General features: G+C 39.5%; 1 protein-coding gene across 1 annotated transcript in view; it reads left to right on the top strand.

The window, feature by feature from the left end:
- LOC108546908 (uncharacterized) overlaps window positions 1-18,257 on the top strand; it is a 60,767-nt gene that overhangs the window by 20,136 nt on the left and 22,374 nt on the right. The window lies entirely within an intron of this gene.

The raw sequence follows: 18,257 nt of genomic DNA, 5'->3' as shown, positions 1-18,257 counted from the left end.
GCAATTTTCCTCGGTTTATTTTAACCCTTTGCACTCGAGAGGCGCCCTTCAGTCGCCATTTGATAAAATTTCAAACATCGATACTGATTATTATGCCAAATTTAAGATAATATAACGATGTGCGAGGTATCGAAATCAAATAATTCTATGTGTTAATTATTATACGAATTCTTATTTACTGCTGGAAAAAATATCGTTAGCTTTATAGCAGAAAATCTTTGAACTCCTACTCATCTTTAGCCAAAAAATCGTCGAGTGCAAAGGGTTAAATTTATTCCTTTGTACTACTAGATTTTTTCGCTATAACGATACGATTCGGAACTTTTCTTATATTTTTCTAAGCTCGGTGAATTATTTTATCATTCATGGTGAAATAAAAATGCAAAATTACGAGTATTTCGTTTCGATATTTCGTGTATAGTTATTTCTAATCCAGTTATTGCTTTATATTAGTTACTTAACCCTTTGCACTCGAATATTTTTTGAGTAAAGAAGAGTAGGAGTTTAAAAATATTCTGCTACAAAGCTGACGATATTATTTTGAGCAGTAAATAAGAAATTGTATAATAATTAACACATAGAATTATCTAATTTCGATACCTCGTACACTATTACGTTATTTTAAATTTGACATATTAATTAATATAGATCTTCGAAATTTTATCAAATGGTGACTGAAAGGCACCTCTCGAGTGCAAAGGGTTAAGTTTCAAGGTATTAAAATAAAGAGTGACTGAGAGTGCAAAGGATAGATATATAAAATAATACTTTATTATTATATTTTATGTATTAAATTTCAAATAAATCGAGCAATATTGAATGTCGAACCTGCTCGACGTCGAATATGAAATTAATACATAAAATATATAAATGTGATACTTAATATATATAATATTAATTTACTGTTATAATTTAATCTGAAAAAAATGCATACGATAATATATTGTTGGAGAGAAAAGAAATATGAAAATAGAATTAAATTGTGGATAGAATTTTCAAGTATGTTCTTGACTTTCAATGGGTAAAATATAATTTTATTACATCTTAATTCATTTTCAACTTTCTTCCCAATAATTTTCTATTATTTTATCCAGATATTTTATATACCTTTATATTATATATTTAAAAATACGCAGAGACTCCAATTTTCCAAGAATGCCTATGAATGAAGTCGATGTTGAATTACAGTCAATGAAAATTCCACAGTATTCGAAGATTCGAGCCATTCAAACAGCGAAGTTAATCATTTCGACTTGTTTCAAACTCGCTTCAAACCCTGCATCAAATTCGATTGCGATTTACTCCATCAAATCAAGAAATCAAATTTGTTTCGTCGACGCAAGGAGTATCGGAATTTCATTTCACATCCGTTCATTCGTGATAATTCTCTCGGCGCAGGAATTAATTTCCCCGGAGGTGCGGGATTAGAAAATAATTTTTCAATCGAACGAAGAATATCGGGGCGGAAAGGTCGCGAAATGAAAATCGTTTCTACGAAGTTCGCGATTCTGTGTCTAGCATTAAATATACGCTTCGAATTACCATGGCGCAGATCTTCGGCGTGCAACCCACGTCGCGGCACCCACGCGTTCATTCGAGTCGCATTGTTTTCAGGAACAAAACCGCACGCGGTTTAATATTACAACAATGACGATAAACGTTTCATCTTCTGGTACGTAGCAAGCGGTGTAATAAAATCGAGTAAGTTATGCGGATCACGGTGCAAAATTTCCACGCATCGTCGGCGTGATAACGAACAGGCCTTCGATCAGCCATCGCGATCGTGGATGTAGAAAGCTCGTGGACGACGAAAGGTTGATGTTCGAAAATCATAGGAGAGGAATTCAGCCAGTCGATTTATTCCAAATTTACGATTTCCAGATTTTTTTCTTCATTTTAATCCTTTGCACTCGAGAGGTGACCGTCAGTCACCATTTCATAAAATTTGGAAGACCGATATTAATTAATGTATCAAATTTAATGTAATGTAACAGTGTGCGAGGTATCGAAATCAAATAATTCTACAATTCTATTATTATACAATTTTTGATTTACTGCTCAAAAAAATATCGTCAGCTTTTTAGTAGAGAATCTTTGAATTTCTACTCTCCTCTAGTCAAAAAATCGTCGAATGCAAAGGGCTAATAATTTTAAGAGGATTTTAAAATTGAAACGGAAGTGCATTAGGGCGATGTATTCGAATGGAGGTGTAATCTGTTGAATCTAAGGATGTGGGTCTTTAAAAGCAGATAAATTTAGGAAGTTCTGTAAGAAGATGAAGAATACAATAATTATTGATATTTTCAAAGTGTTCAAGAGAGTAGGAAAAGTATAGTAGTCTTTCTTAAAAGCGAATAAATTTGTTACAATTTTGTTTTATTTTTTCCTGTAAATAAAATTCCACAAATTCGTGCTTGAAAGGAAGTCCAATTTAAAGATATCAATTTTGTAAAAGTATGTTTGGTCTGATTTCCTTACTACGAGTCTTGCACGATATTATTGTAGGTGAGGGTGTTAAGTGAATCCATCAAGTATTATAAAAAGAATTAGAGGCATAGTAATAGGTATTTCTAGATTTCGAATCGTGCAAAATATGTGAAAAATGCACACTTGATCTTAATATCCAAAAATTTAGTATTCCTCGATAGTTCATTGCTTTTTGAAATTATTTCGCAGTACAAAGACAATATGAAACATAATTTAACCAAGATTCTAAAGCCTTCTATTCAAGAGCAAGTAGTCGACGGAAATGGGAGAAGTTAAACGTCTAAAATCTCTCGTTTCGAGGTTAATTCCGTGGGAAGCGTAAATTAAGTTAACGCTATTACGGTGAACGATTGAACGACACCGTGAAAAAAGACGGAAGCGTTGTTTTCACACGAGCGTGACGAGGTTCGTCGCGAGAATCCTCGTCCTGTTTGCCTTTGGATGGTAAAAGTGTCGTTAACCGGTATCGTGGCGAGACAACGTTTCAACCTCGGAGAGTCCCGGCAAGTTTATCATCTCCAGGAAAATTCTCATTTCCGTAAGGAGATTAAACAAGGAAGGAAATAAATTCCGTCACGGTCCCCTATAATTTCGCTGGCCTTCGACAAGCCTGAACGAGGAGAGAATAACTCTTGCTCGCGATCTCTTCTTGTCCGTCCTCCGCATCCCCGTTTTTCTCCCCTTTCGCCTGAAAATCGCTTTATCGCTCAGAAAGGTGATTACCTGGCGAATTCTCCGGTTTAACATTCCTTATTCCTTGAAATTTTCCTCGTTCTCCGCATTTCATTCCGAATTCTGGTCTCGGAATACTTAACCATGCCTCGTTCTCTATAGCTACATCTCTGGATAGAGCTACTAGATTTTACTATTCTACTATTCAACGTCCACTGCTATTTAACCTTGAAGAATTTGATATTTCATTATTTAGAGAATTTGATATTTTATTATTTAAAAAATTTGAGAATTTATTATTTTTCTGTCAGCTAATTAATTAACGTGAAAACCTTTTGTCGGTAATTACTTGTTTAGAAAACTTTGCGGGTAATTAATTGCTCAGAAAAATATTCCATTCTGGTAATTAATTACCTCGAAAGCTTTTCCAGTATTTAATTACTCAGGACAGTTTTTTAATAATTAATCGCACGAGGTACTAAATTTTTTAGATTTTCTATTTATAGCGGAGCATAATTTAACTCGTAAAGAAGGTTTCTAACTGGGAATAGCGTGTACCTTGCGCAGGTGGTTGTATAATCTATAGGTCCGAATTCACGGCGTAGCCATCGACTGTTCCCAATGGTTATTATTTATACGTTTACCCATGCAGCGTTCATAAACGCGTGTCGCAACGTATGACGCTGCACTCGCGGGACAATATCATGGAACGCGAGATTGCAACATTCGAGGGGAATGTCAACAGGCGCTAATATCGAGGTATTTCACTCGTGTGTCTGCTGAAAATGACATATCGCGGAATGACATAATGGTAAAATTCAATGGTCACTCGCGTTCCGCGTTTTCTCTTATTTCCCGATCGAAATTTCTTTGGCACGATCGAAGACGAAGCCGATATCGTGAAATGAATACGATGAAATAAACGAAGTAAATAGAATAAATTGGCCGAGTAACACGCGCGTGATACTAGCTTTCGAATTTATCATCGATTAGGTGCGTTTAAGACAGGAACTCTAACGAACAGGAACGAAGACCTGAATATCCTTGCTCGCTCTTATGAACTGGCCTCGACTATGGTATTGTGTTGACGGTGAAAGTTGCATTGCCGTGGCCAATTTTTGTCACGATGTCGTTACTGGGTCACCATTCTTCCATTTCGCGCAGGTGACCATTAATTTCAATCGTGATCGTCGGACTGCTCTTCTTTGTCGATTTGTAACTCGCGATGTGGTAGAACGTAACGTCACAGACAGACAGTAACACGTGGCTTTTGAAAAATTATATTGTACGTGTATCAGAAGAAATATCACCAAGTGACAGACGAGTGATTAAAGCGTTAACCTCGAATACGGAATTTTAGCCGAATTTTGAGAAACGGACGGTGTAGGTAGCTTTGGGTACGCGTTTAGGAATTTTTGTCGGGATTGGGGTGGATTCGTTTCCAGAAATCTTAAACAATCTTGAGAATTCCGAAAACTTCGAGAAAATTCTTCATTCTTTGGGTCTCATATACCTCTAACGCTAAGTCCAGTATTAACACTGCGATATAATGACATGTCTAACCCATTTCGAATTCTTCCTGTCGAATCTTGCGATTATAATTATGCCAATCACGCGACGATGATTATTTCCCGCAAAATTTCTAATTTCGATGCAAGCTATCTAATAACGAACAAAATAAGAATACCGTGATTATCCAAAATTTTGTAGAATTAAATCTGACAAAAATCATTAAGGCATTCCTCTTCCTCGAAAATTAATTTATTCGAGCCCCCTCGAAGATCGCACCTAAGTGGTTGTATTTTAACCCTGCCCGTCATTTCTGCCGCAACAAGCGAAATTAATCTCCAGGAATATCGCGTATCTTACGTAAAATACGAAATATTAAAAAAATCAGTGAATCTTCTCGAAGGAAAAATTGATTTCGATAACTACGAGTGACAAATTCCACGTTGGGGGATTTATCGCGTTAATCGAGGAATATCGGCAGGGGCGGACGCGATTGTGGCATCCGATCCGAACGTTGCTCATAGTTGGCGGTCAAAAGCCGTCATACCTCGTGGGTCTTTCGAAACGAACGACATCGGAGATGCGGGAATCATTTTTCTCCGCGTGGGATCGATTCGTGGATCCCCGGCAGTCACGGTCCGGTGCCCGATACGGGAGATGAATCGTCGTGAGAGCGATTTTCGCATTAATCGCGTGTCGCGTTGCGAATGCGAGCGAGATCGTCATCCCCGTCGAGATCCCTCTTTCTCCTGTAAATCGGCCCGTCGATCGCACACGCGACCGCGAAAGATCGATGGCTTATCTCGGGTGTCGGATTATAATAGGGTGGCTCGTGTTCTACGTTCTACGTTCCAACTCGTCTCGCAAAAATCCTGTTTTATTCGTTTCTGCTTTCCATCGAGCTTTGTCTGGATTTTAAACAGACCCACAGCGAAATGCACTGTCGGCATAGAGACGTATAGTAGGCTGCTCCAATGTTTACCATCCGATTCGAAGCATCTGTATGTTTTAATGGAAGACTCGATTGGTGCTCGAATCCGAGATTTATTCGTGCTTGAGAAAATAGACCGGTCTTCAGACTCGCCATTCGCGAATATTTGCCCACTTGTTTATGTCTAGTAGCGTGTAATTGCAGGATTTATATTTGGAAACGATTTGTCGATTTTATTTGCAGAGAAAGGAGATATTAATAAATCAGTGAGCTCTTGTTGTGCCATAATCTGGGAATTAAATTTAGAAATTTAATGGAAAAATTGCTTGAGTATTATTATCAATTTTCTCTGCGAGAAATTATTTTTAGCAACTAACAGTGAACCTAATAGTTAGGATCCAAATAGTGGTTTTTAAATTTCTAATTAAAAATTTCGCATTTAACGTTGTCACTTTGGTCACTTGTCTTTGTGATTTTTCTTTTAATATAGGTATAATCAATTTATTTTCCATTTTCTTTTAAATTTCTCCTATTTTATTTCTTCGTGCATTGATAGGTTTAGTGTTTAAATGAGAAATTACCTAAAATCCATAAAAATTGATAGGGGTTTCGATACGAGCACTTCGATGAAATTAGAAAATTAGAAAATTAGAAAATTCTGTTCTCCCAATTTTCCAATTAGGAAGAATAAATTAGACGATTATTTTTGTATCTACCAAAAGTTTCTTCCTATCGAGAACGAGACTCGAGAAAATTCGGCTATTGAATTTTCCGGCAATGCCAAATATTTTAAATTCACATTCGGGATGTTGCATTAACGAATAATCGAGTTGCGATAATTCGGTTACAATTAAACTGCGTGGGAGTGGGAATATCTAAACTCGTGCCGATTTTAGGGGACCGGTGATGAATCCGAGAGGAAAATTCTTTCGACAGCGTCGTCCAACGTCGCGACGTCACTATGCCGCTGAAATATACGCAATTAACGCGAATGGCGCAACCGCGGCGTCTCGTTAATTAGATTTTTCGTTCGTTAGACCTGCATGAAACGCAGCGTCCGGAGGCTGCATGCAAAACGAACAAACGCGATTGTACGCATCTTAGGGACGAAGGTCAAGCACGTTTAAGCCTTGCCATTGGATTCGTTATTAATAGCATCGTTGATGCACCCACTGCAAATACGCGTTGCGTAATCCTCACGTACGAACAGGGTTTACTCCGTGCGTCCATGTTTATGGCTGTAGACGCACGCGTAACTTCGCGCTGGGCCTAATAAACGTGATCTACGTCGATCGTGGATACGTCACGGAACCGTACTTGGGATCTACGCGGTGTTAAAACTTATCGAGACACGAGAAAATATTTTTGCCAATATTTCCAATTGTCTTCGTAATAAAAACATATTTGTTAATCATTCGTGAGGAATAAGGAAGAGGGTGGTTAGAGAATCACAGATCTAACCACATAGGATCTCTGATTAATGAATAATAATATGATTGAAAGGTGCAAAAGACGAGGTTCATTCGCTATGAACACTCTGACATTCGCTAACCCTAATAATAGTACTCTCTGACACTGACTCTCTACGCTGACTATTCCAAACTCTCTCTGTCTCAAAATCAAACTGACAACTGACACAAAACTGACACTTTCTCTTTTATAACTATGTTCCTTAGCACTAAAGTATCCTACAAATGTGATTAGTACAGCGGGTACTCGTCGCAGTCCTTTTTCTTGTGCCACTTGCTATGATTCCGACACCAGCCATAGACAAGTGGCGCATCTGGTCTTCGTCCGTTATTATTGCCCTCTAACGCAAATACTAATTTGTATTACACTTGTAGACATTCTAAGTATGCACGCATCTCGCGTGCGAATAACATTTTGCGAGTTTCTCGAAAGAAATTTTCTCAAGCCTGCATCGAAATCAGATGCTAGTCTAAGCTGTCTGAGCAAGCTAGGTCTCAGATTGGTACTGTTTTTTAAAGATTTTTCTGTGTCGAGATTCTTGAGAACCCTGCATTCGCCCTGCTGGTGCATCGGTACCATTGGTTCATGGTAATGGTCGATGACCACCATTCTAATTAAAATTTAGGCCCTTTTTGGAGGAAGTGAAATTGACAAACGAACTCTGGACGTCATGTCGTGATCATTATATAGCTGGTGATTGCTGAAAATCGATGGAAAAGATCTTTACCGATTCCAGTAATTACTTTTAATAATTTGTAATAATTTTTAATAATTTTGATAATTAGTATTCTTCTTTCCTACTGCAGTGGTCACCGATTTATTATCTTTTTATCTTCACCATTGACCCCAAGCTCTCCATAACTTATCAATAATAAATTTAACAGTTTATACACTATTTGGATTTTCTGCTTTCGTGGTATAAATTTTGACATAATATTCAGTACATTTGTTGGATGTGATGATTTCCAATTTTTCAGCTCTGTTTTGTTGCACTTTTATCGGGTGTTTTATGGAAAGTTCGTTTTATATTTTGTTCCCAAAGGTGTGCAAGGGTTACAAAGAGATAAGAGGATGAAAGGATAACGAAAGAATACCATTATGTTTGTCTGGTCGTAAAGGAAGCTCGTAAATATATCGAGAGGATCAATTCGGGTTTTAAAATCGAAGTATACTGGATATACGTAGTAACCGTTGTATATTGTGGTTTACAGTATAGCGATTGAGGTGTTCCGGAACAAGCTGAGAATAGACGTGCTCTTTATCACTCGGACCTTGAAATGTGACGAGGTTTAACCGTTTGTTAGCTTAACAAAAATTACACACCTTCGAAAGATAAAATTTTCAGATACACTTTCGCAAATTTACACCAAAATCTTAATATCCCGCGTCGATAATTAACATGGAAAATTTAACTTTCCCCTTTTAACGTCCTTTCTTAAAATTATTCTTAAAATCTTTATCTTCGTTTAATTAAATTTCTCATACCTGTTTTAACTACGAATAAAATCTAAAAAATATTCATTTTAGTAGGAAATTTCAAATTTGATCAGCGTACAAGTAGAAAACCATATTCTGGATACATGTGTATATAAAACGCTAACAATTAAATCTCGGTTTTCAGTATTCCTAAAAATAAAAGTGTCGAACGCAAGTGTAAATCTGGAATTGTAATCGCAGCTGGGCAAAACACGATCCGTGTATCTTTCCGATCAGTTCATCGTGTTTCACGTCTTTAAATATTACCAGAGATTTCTTTTCCACGTGTAGAAGTGTCTCGTATGTCTCCTCTGTCGTTTCATTTCGCATTTTGCAAACCTGCCGTACCGTTCGCTATACCCAAGCTCTCCTGTCGGTAAAACAGGTACCTGTAAACCTTAAGCGGCGATTTTCAACGCGAACTCGTGGATGTGCGCTCTATTGAATTCGTCTATCGATGCACGGGGGGGAAAAAGCAGAAAAGAGAGAAAAAAAAACAGCGAATGCATATACACCGAAAGCGTATCGCGCCATAACGTTCGGTTACGGTCAATAAAGCACGTTTATGTGAATACATAAATAAACGGGCACTTTATTTGACTTTTGCCGTGACGATAAAAATCGTTAGCGGCTACAATGTTCTCGCGTAAAAATAAAACGTTGTTCCACCGGTGGAAACCATAAATAGAATACAATGAATTCGTGACGTTGGAAACGGTAACTGTTTCCGCCATTGTCGCGGAACGCTGCAAATTTCGCCAAAAAATGGTTCCAGTACTTTAAGTATCGCTGAAGACGTAATGGCAATTTTCCATTAACTCGACGAAAGTACCATTTTTGATCCTTCGATGATGAACTATGATTCCCACGTGATCGGTATTCTGCGTATATTTGATATATTTATTTAATATTCTTATATTTAATTCGCGAAATTTCGTTCAACGTGACTTTGGTTCTCCATTGTGAACTTAGCCTACGATATGGTGTGAGAATAGCGTTAAGGAAATCGGACCAAAACATAAGCTTCAAGGCGAGAGGTGTGGCTCGTAGATAAGACCTAAACGTAAACATAACGGTCGTGTTGAAACCTGCTCATGGTCAATTTTCGTCGATGGCCCTTTGTCTCAGTTCTGTGTTATTCTTCGTCGTGTTCGGACGTGCAGATATCCTGCCTTCTCAACGTACGTAGTAAGTATATGTACTACTTAATATTATAAGGAAAGCGTAATATGGTAAAGAAAGCGATTGATTAAATAGGTATATGTATAAGTAGGGATTACTTTTATATTAAAAATCGTATGCATTAATAGGACGAGGTTAGGGATACGTGAATAAGTAAAAACACATACGATCTTTAGTTCTAATAGTAATATAATTGCACCATCGTCCTTTCTCGAATCTCCACGCCCTTATTGCAACCTCACATTCTCGATCAGTTATTTCATGCACGCAACACGCAACCTTGCCTTCGTGACGCCATGTACCCCAAATTTTCAAGTGCATTTTTGACTCACTCTTCGTTAGCAATAGGCACTCTGGTATAAATATTCTTTCCACTCCGTCCACGTCACCCAGGCTAAAGACTTTCATCCACATATGTATATATCAAGAACAGATAACTCAAAACCACCCTGAACGACTCTCCTCGCGACTTCTTTCGATCTTTCGCTACCAAACTCTCTCGAAAGGATCGTACCTCGCTTTCTCCAGTTTTTCTTAACCCTTTGCACTCGAGAGGCGCCCTTCAGCCTCCATTTGATAAAATTTCGAAGCTCGATATTAATTAATATATCAAATTTAAAATATTGTAACAGTTTGAGGTATCGAAATTAAATAATTCTACTTGTTAATTATTATACGATTTCTTATTTACTGCTCAAGAAATACCATCAGCTTAATAGCACACAATTTTTCAACTCGTATCCTTCTTTAGCAGAAAAAATCGTCGAGTGCAAAGGGTTAAAACTACCCTTACCTTTACCATAAAGTATTGCAGACTATCGATCAACTGTTCTTCGTCGAACGTTTTCCCAATGGGTCCGGTTTTCGTCTTGTCCACCCACTTTCTCTGGCTTTCTCTCAGGCCTACGGTATTATGTATATTAGAAAAATAGCCTGAAAATATATCTTCAAAATGATAATTTAGCGTTGATAATTGGCACAACTTCGAACGCGTACTAGCAACCGTGAACCCACTTCGCTGTTGACTATGGCACGTGTTATCGGAATTCAAGTGGTAGGACAAGAGGTTAAATTTGTTTCTTCGTATTGAACGACTCTGACTGACAATAGCATTTCTCACTATTGATACCCACTAGTGTCTCACAATCAGCCGCGATGCTCCTGATGGTATCCGTACGAAAACATTCTCCCAGGGACGAATCTCCCTTGTCGCTGAATTTCGTTAATTAATTGCAAGAAGATGACCGATTAACGGCGAGATTGCATGCCAATTTCGTTATCACCACCCACTGGTGGCCCGGATATCCGCGCCGTCATTTATATTTCCACTGCGACGACCCCGTCATAAAGCTATTTTCCATCGCATGCCCACGCGGATTACGAAACGAAACGGTGTCTCTAATTATTTTTCAACGTGACCAGCTATATCCAGCCGGGCCGTGCAGCGACGATCGAAAATCCGTCAAAGCGCGTGGGTGCTTGTTTGCCCGCTGACCTAATCGCTCTACGGCACTCCGTGCTTTTCCAATCGCCGTTGTTCCTAATCGCCCACCGATTACGTCTTTCTCCTTGCGTCTCTCCTAGCAGAGAGAAACCTGGGCACGGACGCTCGTCACGCGCTGTTCGCGTAATAATTTCCACTCTTAATTATCGCTTAATTATCGAACCTCCGATCCTGACGACCAGTGTCTCGCGATGCATATTCACCACCTTTCGGCACGGCAAATGTATCGGATAAATTGCTAAATATATTAATCCCTTGACTACTGTGGGCGTCTATGGGCGCTTAGAAATTTTGCGTTTGTGACACGGAGGGCGTCCATAGGTGCTTTGAAATTTTGCGTTTGTGACACATAGTGCGCCTATGGACGCTTAGAAATTTTGCGTTTGTGACTCACCACCTTTCGGCACGGCAAATGTATCGGATAAATTGCTAAATATATTAATCCCTTGACTACTTTGGGCGCCTATGGACGCTTAGAAATTTTGCGTTTGTGATACGGAGGACGCCTATAGGCGCTTAGAAATTTTGTGTTTGTGACACGGAGGGCGTCTATAGGCGTTTAGAAATTTTGTGTTTGACATGGAGGGTGCCTATAAGTGTTTAGAAATTTTGCGTTTGTGACACATAGGGCGCCAAAGGGCGCTAAGAAATTTTGCGTTTGTGACACACAAGACGCCTATAGGCGCTTAAAATTTTTGCGTTTGGCATGGAGGGTGCCTATAGGTGCTTAGAAATTTTGCCTTTGTGACACGGAGGGAGCCTATATGCGCTCGGCGTAATTTGGCTTTCTGACACAGAGGGTGCTTGTTTTCTCAAAAATGGCGTACATCGTAACTCAATTCCTGCCGTATGGTAGGCCGTTGCGTATCAAAGTCTGCCGTAGTCAAGTCATAGTTGTATTTATCATAAAAATAAATTGCTTTCTAATTCACCTCGAGCATATTAAAATTCGACAACTCGCGTATTGACTCTCGTCGCGGGACGCGGATGTTGCACGCTGAACAGCGAGGATTTAGCGCGACATCGATCTCGCGGAGACCAAATCGAGGATACAACAGAAAGAAATCGCATTTGCAATTCGTTGGAAATCAGTTCTCGGGTTAGACGCGAGTGGAATCGGCGACTCATTGTGTCGAGTCCGCGGGAGAGAGCGATAATGGCGCGCAACGTTGATTTCAATGGAGCGGTTTTTAGAACGGGCAGAAGCTGGCCGTGCAATTAACGCCGGGTTCTATTTTAATTAATATCGAATTAGTCGGAAACCGCTTTCGTGATTCAGGCACGACGTAATTTACGACGGGTTATGTGTGTCGAGGGATATCGGTGATCTCTGCGCGTATTCAGCGAAACATCGGCGAGTCGCGATTGGCGGAACTCGATATCCGCAACCTCGATCTCGGGGGTCTTCGCGGTAACTTCCGACTCGTGCAACTCGCCATCAGTTACTTCCTACACTCGGGACTAAGTATTTATCGATTCGCGAGATTCTCGTAATCGAATTCAATCGAATTAAAGATTCAGTAAAGATAAGGTGATCATCGATGAGCCTCCATTTTTGATCCATCGTCCTCGCGATCTTTGGTTCCTCGAGATTCGATATCCATGACACGATCCTCCGATTGCGAATGATTTTGACACCAAACCTGCCTCTGTCAAATGTCCTCTAAATGAAAAAGCAGTAGAATCTTTAAGAAAATGAATAACACGAAGACGAACGATTAGGATGATAATGTCAGACGCGGAATTTTGAAGAAGATGGAATTCGAAGTTCTTCTTAGATTTTTATAAGCTCACTGATACTCTTAATGCTAAAATTAAAAAAAGAAAATCGTGAATGAAACGAACGACTAGAATAATTTTATTTCGATGTCCTTAATATAATTATCATCATTCGTTACCTAAATTATAGCATTGAAACAAACGGTGACTGAGAGTCACCTCTCGAGTGCAAAGGGTTAAAAACGGTGATTTATATCATAGTATTTTAGCGTTAATCGAATTTAATGTTAAGAATTCAGTCGAGTAAGGTGAACGTCGATGACCCTCGCTTCCTAATCGATAATCTTTACGATCTTCGAGATTGCTCGAGATATCAGCCACACGATCATCCGATTGCAAATCCGATTTTAACGTCGCGAGGTACCGTATCGGTGACTTTCGATCCGCAGATCCCGAAGATCGACGCTGACGATCACCGGGGGACTGTCGCGTGTAGATCCTTAACCTCCGATATCCTCTGACTGACCAAGTTGATTTGTGAGTCACGGATAATCGACGCGAGTGATTCAAAAGTTATCAAAATCTATGATGGAAATAACTATGCGAGACTTGCGCGCATAAAACGTGGCCATTAGGAATTTTATCCCGACTGCTCATTGCTATTGCGGCTAGTTTCATTAGAGGTCAAGTGACGCACTGATAACACTACCCATGATGCTAGATGTAAAGTCATAGAAGCGTTGGATAAAGTTTCTAATGGACACCTGGAAGCTTTAATCGACAAGCCTATAATTCTATCGCAGAAATTGTAAACTTTGACACTCGTTTGTTACTAAACACCGAAATTTGTTACTAGCCCGAATAACAGTGTACCAACCTGTGAATTGATCTAAATCAGGAAATCCTGTAAAGGGAATAAAACGTATGTCTACATCGCGGATTATCGGATTATTTCTCAAGCGATTATGGCTCCAAACTTAGCTCTCAATTAGCTGTCAAAGACGCTCGAATTTCCAAAGCGGAACGCTCTTTCGAGCGGAAGTTCCTCGACGTTTCCCGGAAACGTTTTCGCAGGTGACGAACCTCGGGTAATTTCGTTAATTAGCGGCTGAACGTAATCCGGATCAGCTTTCGAGAAGCGACGATCGAGTCCCAAAGAACGGAAAGGATATTAAGGCTGAATCGTGAATCGTGTTGCTCGTTTCTTGCCCCAGTTACTCGATTTTTTCGCGCGTTGTGTACGAATTCGCGAGCGCGGTTCACAATGCCGTGACAAATTGCATTTTTGCTCGCGCGCCTTGACCAGCTTGCGATTTTCCACAGGAATCCAGGTCGCTAGCACGCGAACCAAGCACTCTGGTCTTCTTCCTTTATTTCTTTGTTAACACTTCTTAATGACCGCGTACACGCGGAATGACCGATTTTTATAAAATAATTCGGTCCCGAATTTGTCGATCTTTTTTAAAATTTCAGCTTTAGATGATCTTCGAGATTATTCGACTTTGCGATGCTCGAACGCCGCGTTGTCAGGGTGCTCGAGTGATCCTTGTTAGCTTCCTCGAGGATACCTCTGTTAGACTCTAGAAAATAGAAAGAGGCATCCAGTTGACATTTTTATTCGTCCCCAACTTATTTTCTTGACTACTCTAGTTTTCTCGTGTTATTCCCAGAATTCCCGTGTTCCAGTCGTGGTCGAATCGATAATTGGAATTTACGAGTTAATCAGTAGAAAATTGTTTAATTATATCACGTTAGAACCACTGATTTTAGGTGTAGGATAAGAACGTTTCGCAAATGTTAGAATAAAGATGTTCATTTATAAGACTCCCCTGAGTTGATCGTAGGAGGAAGAGAAAGTTGCCTATTTTTTTATCAGGATCTCTGTTACTGTGACCTGAGAATCTCGGATAGAATTATCAACGAACTCGATTGTTTAATAATGCACGTGTCAGAAGCTAAGACAGCGCATAAGCAGAATGCAAGGGAGAGGTAAACGGTAAAGTAGCAAGGGAAAGCGGATTGTCTTCTGTCAGATACATTTTCCAGCCGAGGTGTTCCAACAGGAAGTGTGCCTTCGCGTAATTTCTGTATTGTATGTTCATGGTTTTAGAAATTGTTACGGGCAGACATAATGCGACGCGACGAAGATAATTTACGAGGTGTACGTGCTGTGAGAAAATTTATACGTCTGCTAATATTTCTCCGTTTCGCCTGTCTTTTTCATTTCACACGGGTCGAACACCCACATACCCAGTTTTCATTTAATCGCGAGCGTCGTTGACGTGCCAGATTTATACCTGAAATCGGAATACATCACTGTTCTCTATTATTTCTTTTTTTAAATTTAATCCTCCGTGTCGTCGAAATTCACTTGTCGTGGACGTGCCAGATTTATACCTGAAATCGGAATACATCACTGTTCTCTATTATTTCTTTTTTTAAATTTAATCCTCCGTGTCGTCGAAATTCACTGTAAAATATTTGCAGAGAGACGGTTCACCGAATTATTCCTTCATCCTTCTCGCATTTCGATCGAATTTCTCGTCTTTTCGATTTTTGTATTACGTGTTCTCGATTTTGGAAATAAATTATTGCGGACAAGAATGACGGTATACGACGAAATTAATTTACAGTCCTCTGTTTTCTATGCCCTGGTCATATCACGGATGTCAAACACCCACAGACCCAGTTTTCATTTAATCATGGATGTTGGAACAAGGATTTAAAATGCAAGGACGAGGTCAAGCTTCCTACGTCACGGTTAATGGCGAACGTTTTACCTCATAGGTCTTTATTAAGGCGTTTAGTTTATAATTTTTAACATGGATAGGGGTCTGTCTCTTTTTTCTAGGGCGAAACAGAGAGTGGTAAATAGCTATTGACATGTTCGTTGGATTATTAGAGCTTCCGTAGAAGGTTATAATTAGTATCTATTTCCTAATTACCATGTGACCTATACGCGAGGTCCCTGTATTACAATAAGCGTTTATCTATTTATAAAGAACAATATTGAATATCACAAAGGTTCTAGATTTATATCTTCATGGATACGTCACTGTCATCTATCAATTCCCCAAATATAATCCTGTGTTATGGAAATATGTCTCAAAATATTCGCGGAAAGATGGTCTAACGAATTACCCATTCGTCAAACCGTCTCATACCTCCTTCAACTTTTAATCCAATACCATCCGTGCAACGAAGCAATAAAACTACGTCTGTTCTCATGAAATATCGTCCAATACATCCTTCAAAATTCGTCCATCAATGCAATATTCTCCTACAATCGTGTCCCTTTAAACTAAAAATCGGTCGATACTTGTATCGAGGTACTCGAAGTCCAAGATGAACGTATAATAAATCTATCAAATTAATTTAAAACTATTTCAGTATAACAAATATCATCTTTCCATCATTTAAATATCAGTACTCTTCCAACAATCGCATAATCTGCCACTTCCATCCTTGACTTCGATGATAACGGGATACACGTAGCGATAATATAAAGACAGTACTAGAATTTAATTTATCACACGCAATTCTTCTTTACTTTCATAGTCTAGTCACGAACAAAGTGCGAATCTTCAGGTCATGGCGATGTCTGCTTCCTCGCATCTTCCTCGCATCATTGATCTCCTGAACACGCTCTACTTCGGGATTCGCGAAACGCAGAGTTTCCTTTATCCTTTTACCCTCATCCGCCGGAAGACGGAAGACGGTCGGAAAAGGAACACGCTTGGGCCAACTTCACGGACCGTTTGGACGGTAAACCGAGCGAAATTGCGGTTTTCGATTGTTCCAACTCTCCCCGGGATCACGTTCCCGAGCTCGTTATCCGCTTTTTCCCGCGGTCGCGAGTTATTCGAAGAGTAACAGTTGAGTCAGAGTACTAGAGTGCACCGATGATGCTAGATGCACCGAGCATCGGTGACCGGTGGCCGACATTCTTCTGTTTTAGGTATCTTGGGTCGATACTTTGTAGACACGAAGTCTTAGAGCACACTTGACATTATCGTCGTGTCTACAGTATTCAATTTTCCCTTACCTGTTCCTTTATTTTCCAATATTCAGACAATCGTGTAACGCTGTCAATGTGCACCGTGTTTTGTAGCAGTTCGCGTTATAGGAAACCGTGTTGCACAGGAATTTTTCTCATATAGCGAAATGATTATTGCTATGTCAAATTTTATTTTCTATGTTTTGTCAAGTAGCACAGTATTTTAAAAATAATTTGCATATGTAATATAAATGTTATACAAATTTCAATCATGAAATCTAGGAGGCTAGTGACGATGAAGAAGACAATCTAATGGTCGATTAACAATTTTTATTATTTTTTTGACAACTATCTCCCACGTAAATTTCATCAAAATCCTCGCGTATGGATTGAATATGGTCCCTTGTTTTATTATTTATCGAGTTTTACGTTGTACCGTGTATTGTACATCAATGAATTTTGCGATAGACGGATTTTTCAATGAAAGGATTGATTTAGCTGAAAATTCGTGAAATCGTTGCGAGCTGGTGTTCGTGGACCGCGACCAATCGCGGTTCTTCCGGTGCTTTATGGCGTTTAGGTGCGTTAACTACCTGTGCTTAGGTGCAAGTCGCTGTGCTGCTCGAGTAACTTGGTGATCAAAGAGAATCTTGCTCCATCTTCGAAGCAGCTCTCGCGAGTTGGCCTTTGATTCAGTCTGTAGTTGGTTTCATTTGAGTCACAGTCGAATGATTGCTTCTCGGGCAACCTACGCAGTTCGGGTTAACAGTTAACCGCCATAAATCCATAAAGTAGCCTAAACTCGAAGCTTTCAAGGCACTTTGCCAACTGGTATTGCTGGTAAACCCACCTCGGGTTGTTTCTACTACCCCTCAGTCTTGCAAATCCCTTCTGAACTTTGCTTTTTGCTGTTTCGGATTTTGTACCTTTTATAATACTTTTCTTATCGGATAATTCGATCAAGTCGCGAAGTTTGTTTCGAATATGAAGAACGAAACATGGATCGAAATTTTAGAAAAGGGAGAAAATTAAGCACTTGCGGTGGCAAGAAATTCACAGACGCGTGTGCCAGAACGGTCCAGTATTTCTGTAACAATCGCCTAACGACGTGTATACCACGTCGTTGGCGATTCTGTGACAAAAGCATTACGACGTGCGTGACACGTCTTTCCAGCGCAAGTGGTTAATCGCTTTGGTTCGCGAATAACTCGATTCACGTTTGTTTCGTTCTTCGTTGTTCTTGATTGATCGATGATTTTATTCGAGGCTGTGGTAGCTGATCTTATGATTTATTCTGTAGCAGGTTCAGC

Source organism: Eufriesea mexicana, unplaced genomic scaffold (assembly GCF_001483705.2).
Source record: "Eufriesea mexicana isolate 0111107269 unplaced genomic scaffold, ASM148370v2 scaffold798, whole genome shotgun sequence".
Lineage (NCBI taxonomy): Eukaryota > Metazoa > Arthropoda > Insecta > Hymenoptera > Apidae > Eufriesea > Eufriesea mexicana.
The sequence above is the reverse complement of the archived record's forward strand: the minus strand, read 5'-3'. Positions and strand labels throughout refer to the sequence as shown.